Here is a 6,669-nt window from a genome sequence, read left to right on the forward strand (position 1 = left end):
TGCCCCCAAGGCAGCATGGGTTAGTCTGGCTTTGCAAGTTGTCACAGAACCTTTACTTTTTTTTTCATGGCGTTTATTGAAGAGTCTAACTTTTGACTTCAGCTAGTTCTGTGTAGTGCTGACTCCTAAGAAAAGGGCTACACAAGTCTTCAGAAACCTCACTGCTCTCTTGTGCTGGACTTTAATTATGTCCACAAAGTGAGGGTAAAGCACACTACTGGAAGTACATACGCCAACTGCATCGAGTAGCTGGAACTGATGAAACTGTTCAGAGGATTTCTTTATGGTACTGGAGCCTCTTCCTCTCTTCAAGGTCCTCTTCTTACTTTCTCATTTTAACTTCCCCTACTTGAAAACTGTGTGGGGAGGAGGAGAAGGGGTGTCGGGGCTTTCAAACGGTGCATTAAGTTCTGGATCCTGCAGTCAAAGGGGACTTTTTTTAACTCCTTAGTTGGAGGTAAAATTTCTGCCTTTTTTTTTTGCAAGTGTATTTTACATGAGTGCCAGCTGGTACGAAATCTTAACTTCTGGCTCTGTAAAGCAAAGATTTCATAAAACTTGATGAACTTTTACTTGAAAGTAAAGAAAATTCTCAATTTGGACTCATGAGAATGGTTTGACAGGCCTGCTAAAAGAGGTACAAAATGGTTTGTGTTTTGAAGATACAGTCTAAGAAATATTTATTACTGGAATTAAATGTGAAAGTAGAAAGGAAGTAAATAATGATAGTGGGAAAACTGTTTTGTTTTGTGGGAGTTTTTTTAAAGCTAAAGTTACTAACCATCCCCCTGTTTCAAGAAGTGATAAGTGCTTCAGTCTACCCATTGAGGTCTTTCTCTAAACAAAACAGACTGCTGCATGGTTTTTGACTAAATACAAATTACAATTGCCTAAGATAATTTAACAGGATTCTGTTATGCAGTCTTAAGGAGGGTTGTTTTATGTTAACTTACAGATCAGTTGAAAAAAATTCCTCTAAATGATACAGTGGTCAGAGCAGAAATATTCGTTGTACTTGAAGATAGTTTGCCATTAAAAACAAGCTGGAGTTTGAACACAGTATGTATTTCAAATTGATTTGCTAAGTGTTACTATTTATATTGTAATTGCAATTTGGAATTCTACTCATAAAAGCTGAATGGTTTCTATAGAGTACTTGGAACTAAGGTAGCTCTGTCATGCTCAATACACATCTGCAACTCTTGTTGCCTGAGGCCACTGCACTTGTAGCCCTGCTCGGGCTAGCTGCAGTAGCTGGAATTTCTTTGATACTGATATCTTGCACAGTACTTCCTGAAGTACTTCCCTGATACAGCCCTTCCGACTGCATGCCATTTCCCAAGGAAGATCCAGGGCTGCAACCCAAGACCATGCTATATTACCAGTGGTGCCAATTATTCCTTGGGAACGGGAGAAAACGATCCTAGCTTTTCCATGTGTGTGCAACAAGCTTACATGGGCTCAAAAGTTGGTGCCCTGGATCCACCGTTGGATGTGTTGCCACTTCATATGTACTCTTCACTGCTGCTTTTGGGGGGGGGGGAGTAGTCTGTTAATGTGTTTCATAGTAAGTTTATACAGGTTTGAATCCTGCTTTAAAAAAAAAAAGTAAAAAATCCCAAACTAAACAAGAAGCAGATGCTTTAAAAGATAGAGTGTGCAGTGAAAAACCAGGTTTGTATCTCTGCTTACCTCTTGAAAAAAACCCTGGTTTTAGTCCCTGATGGCTGGGTCCCTGCTTCTGGGCTAGCTTGGTCTTGCTGACCAGCTTCGCTTTGCTCTCAGACTCCCACAGAGAGCACGGGGGACTGTACCTTCGGTCTCCTCTTGTGCGAGGAGTAGAGTGGAGGTGTCCTTGGGGCTTTGCCAGGGCCTTGGGCAACAGCTGGCAGGCAGGGAGAGCCCTGAAGAGAAGCCTCCCCGGGCTCAGTGGTGCTCTGCCTGTCCCCTGAGGGGCAGGCCTGGGTGCTGGCTGTGCCAGCTGCGTGCTGAAGGCTGCAAGGAGCCGGGAGAAGAAACAGGGCGTGTACCAAAAATGGTTTGTCTTAACTGAAGGAGAAGGTCATTTCTGTGACTGCCGCTGTCCTCCAGCTCACGCACTGCAGGAAGGTGTTAGATGACACGTTTAATTTTTTCTTACACTGGAAGCACTGTGCTGGCTGCAGACTTCTTGCTCCTTCTCTGAATTATTTCCTCCCTTTACTAAAATTCAAGATTTCAAGTAAGTAGTGGCATGTAATTCACTGCAACAATTTACTACTATTTATTGCTTTAATGTGATGAGAGTCATGCGCTTCAAGTACTTGCCCTGAGGGCCAGGGAAAAGCATGGGCTGTCAGGGCCTGCAGCCCGTGCCCAGCAGGCACGCTTCCCAGCGCTGAGGGGCAGCGGGTTGGTTTGCAGTGCTGGTACCGAGACTGCCGAGGGGAGGGAGGCAGGTGAAGATCTTCTAATCCAGGTCTGCGGGGCTGTTCCCCGAGAGCCTGACAAACACGGGAGCCTGTCTGCTCTGCAGACCTGGGAGAGGGGGTGGGAGCGGTGAGGGTGGGGTGGACCCCCCTCATTACTGTCCCTATCCTTGGAGTAACAAGCTTTCTCTCGCTTCGTATTTTAATCTCTTTGCAGCTGCAGAGTCTGTAATCTGAATTAGGGGCATTAAAAGGATTACCCTGTCAGCTACATAGGACAAAGCTGATAGCGCTTGTCAGCCTGAGTCAGAAAAGAGAAGCTTTCGGGGAGGTGGCAGCAGGAGCTGGTTCCCCCTGCCCTCAGTCCAACCGGCTGCTTCTCATCATGGCTGCACTGAGAGCCAGCAGCCTGCGGTCACAGGTAGGTCTTTCTCCAAAGACTGTATGTTGCCATTCCCACAAGTTCTGTTGAATATGCTGCTGTATTTTAATGTTCTCTGACTGAAGTGCTGCAGTAGGCAGTAGTGTAGACCGCAACCTCTGTCAAATGTGCGTCGTGTAACGACACGTGTCCTACTTCACTACTTCAATATAGGGCAGATACTTGGTATCACTCAAAAATGGGAGGGAAAACTATTTCAGGCCCAAGAATTTGTAGTGTGATTTAGTGAGTACCTGCATGATTTTAGATCCTGATTGTACAGCTTGCTCAACTGCACAGTCTCTGAACACGACCCTTCTTCATTTCATGAAGAAAACCCCTCGGGTATTTCACAAGCTTTTTACGCTTCTCACAGGGAAATGCCTGCCGTTGAGGTGGTGAAGCAGGGGGAGGTGATGCTTCAGGTGATACAGCAGCAGTACAGCCGGAGGTCACTCGTCCGGCGGCTGCTGTGGCCGGTCCGGTGAACGCAGAGGTGGCGAAGGGCTGTGCTGGGCAGCAGCTCTGCGTTCGGCAGCAGCCACGGCCTCCGGCGCCCTGGCCCGACACCCCCCTCCCGGTAACTCCCCTTTAAAAGAGCCAGCAGTACCTGTAGGCGTTGCTGCTTGCAAGCAGCATCCGAAACGGGCATCAGGGCCAAGCCGCCTCCGCCCGCACCCCATTTCTCAGCCCGACGATGGGGTTTTGGCAGCCGCAGGCCGGGTCCCGGCGCGTCCCGGCCGCCCGGGGAGCTGCGGCCAGCAGGGAGCTCCACCCGCCCGCCCGGGGAGCCGCGGGAGCCGGGCGGGGCGAAGGGAGCGGCTGCCCGCTTCCAGCTCCTCTCCGGGCCGCCTCTGCACCGTCCTGCGCCCGGCCCGGCGCCCGGGCCCGTTACTCGGCGCCGGTTGCGCGCCCGGGCAGCCGGCAGCCGCTGGCAGCAGGGCACGGTGCCGCGCAGGGTGGCGGCCGGCGAGGCTGGCGCAGCCGCGGAGGCAGGCTGTGTGCCTCCAGAGCCACGCTGCAGAGTCGCGGCCTCCTGCTGATACCGACTGCAACCTCCACGTAACATCTTAACCCGCTCCTGAAATGCCCCTGGAAATTCAGGCGGGGGAAGCAAGGCTGGATGTGTTGGCACTGTAACGGTGCCCGGCGAGGCTGCCGTCTCCATTGCCGGAGGCTTTTCCAGCCCCGACGGGATGAAGCCCCGGGCAGCCTGGTCTGACCTGGTGGCTGACCCTGCCCGGAGCTGGCGGCTGGACCAGAGACCTCCCAGGGCCTCTTCCCCACAGAATTACCCTGTGGTCCTCGACACCAGATCACGAACCCTTCTCTCTGCTTGATCTGTGCCACCACGCTGCCTGAGCAGTGCCGGCTCACCTGGCTGGAGCTGCGCTCGGAGGTAGCACGGACGGGGCTGGCTGGAAAAGCCATTTCCCTTCCGAGGTGTCTGAGGGACCAAAACGTTCCTGTTCCGTGTAGGGATGGGGACTGACCTACCCATGCTGGTACCAGCTGGAGGTGGGAGACAGACTCCAGGACACAGGACCAGGGGATTCGGTCTCCCACACACACATGGACATTCCCATTAAAAGTTTCAATTTCAACAAATTACTACTATTTTCCAACAACGAACGCCTCAATGGCAAGTTCCCAGCCAGCTCTAGGTCCCCAAGTGAGTGCCCCTGGGACACCAGCATTGAAGGGAAAGTCGAGGAGCAAAGGCACCTCCTTCTTTAGGCGCTCACAGCTGCCCGCTCCTCGGCCGCAGTCACCGTCCCACAGGCCGCCCAGCCCGAGGCGAGCTGCCCTGGCACGGTTTCAAGGCCGGTGCTCAAGGCCTGTGCCGTCAGCAGGGCTGGGCTGGCAGCACCCGCAGCGTGGGCGCAGCACTGCCGGCGACACGCTTCATGTCGTTCCCGTGGGATGGGGACTGGGACCTGCCAGCTACCGCACCTGATGTCCCTGCCGCTACACCCCTCTGCGGGCTGCACCGAGATGAGCGACTGCAGCTGGGGGGTGGTGGGGACAAGGAGGAAAGACATCCCTCAGCACGCGGAGGATAGTCGGGGATGGTTTTTTTCCAGGCGGGGAGGTATAACGGAGGCGGCAGCTGCCATGCCATTTGAAGGCTGCATCGTCCCCCGCGCTCCCCCGGGTTCAGGTTCCCTCTCTCTCCCCTCCGGAGCCGCCGGCTGGTGTTACAGGCAGCCGCTGCCAAACCCGGCCCTGCCCGCGTGGCAGGCACGGGCGCCCGCACGGAGCCATCCTCCCTGCCGTGCGGAGCCAGCGGCAGCCAGGCCTCACCTCCCTTAACCCCGCCAACCTAAATCAGTTCAGCTGAAATTTTCCACTTGAGACGCATGCGAGACCAGAATAGATTTCCAGGGTGGTTTGTTGTTTTTTTCCCCTCGCTAGCTAGAGGAAGGACAGACAATGCTTCGCAATGTTTGCTTTTAAAACATCCTCCAGATGGCTTTAGGGGTCCCCGTTGCACAGGTAGCCCTACAGGGGAGAGCCCCTCGGCTCGAGCGTGCCAGGCTCGGGGCACCGGCTCAGCCGCTGCTGCCCTGGCACTCCCAGCCCTTCGTCCCTTGGGGCAAGCCAAGTCCCGCGGAGCCACAACACAGTTTTTCCACTGTGCTGCTGCAGCAGCTGCCGGGGCCGGGTGGGATCCTGCAAGGGCGTGGGCAGCCACGGGCAGGGGGGGAAGGCAGGAACAGAAGAGGGATTCCCAGCTTCAGCTCAGCTCCCAAAGCGGTGTTTTCTTTGGTGGCTTGTGAAAAAAAAACCCCACAGAGCAAAGCTGGTTTAGCTTAGCGCATTTTGGCATGCTGTTCCTCTGCTCCTGCCAAATCCATTTTGCAGTTTCCCTGGAGCGGGGGCTCTCCCGTCGCCTGTGCTGCCGAAGGGCTGGACCCTTGCTCCAGCGGCAGCGGGCGGCCCGCAGCCCCAGCCCTGCTGCACCCCAGCCCCGCTGCGCCCACGGCACACACCCATCCACACCCGCCTCCACCAGCTGCTGGTGCTCTGCCTGCACGGCCGGGGCGCAGCTGCTGCCTGCTGAGCCCAAGGCCTTGAAGGATGCCACCTGCTCAGGCATTTCTGTGGGGTTCAACCATCTCAAACCTCAAGCAAGGCTGTTAGCAAGCTAAGAGGAGTCATCTGCAGCCCAGCTATGAAAGGGCAGGCACATAAATGCCAACAGTGCCCTTGCTGCCCACTGCCCATATACAGCTCTGGCTCCGGACCTCGGTGCTCAGGACTGGATCTGCCGGTGCCGCTCACCTGGCTGCAAGCACGCAGGGCTGGAGCTCCAGGTACCAGCTGCACAAAGCCACTCCTGGCCCAAGCAGTCACTGGCAACCATGAGGCAACCCCTCCCTTGCTCAGAGCGGGGAGTTTCTTTGACATCAAACCTCTGTTAAACCTGCAGACCAGTTATGGTGGCTGCAGCTCGAGCAGGAAAAAACTCCTGCCCTGGGCCAAAAACCTGGAGGACTCCAGAGTTAGGGAAGTTCCAGAAGAGGGAACTCCGTCTCACTTGCCAAGTGTCCCAACGTGCACTCACACAAGACTAAAGCACCCACGATGAGATGGTGTCCACAAGCCTCTGCGTGCAGGAATGCAGATGGTCTGCACACGGAAGCCCTGCACCCCAGCCACAGCCAAGCAGCAGGCCCTGCTGCGGGGGCACGGGCAGCCTCTGCACCCACCAGCCACAGCCGTGCGCTCGCCAGGACGGGGCTCAGCACTGCAGGAGACCCACGGGCAGTGGGGCAGAGGAGAGAGGGGACGTGGTGCTGCCGGTGCTCCCTGCCACGCCAGACTCCCACGGTCCGT

Source organism: Ciconia boyciana, chromosome 2, assembly GCF_034638445.1.
Source record: "Ciconia boyciana chromosome 2, ASM3463844v1, whole genome shotgun sequence".
In the NCBI taxonomy this organism is placed as follows: Eukaryota; Metazoa; Chordata; class Aves; order Ciconiiformes; family Ciconiidae; genus Ciconia; species Ciconia boyciana.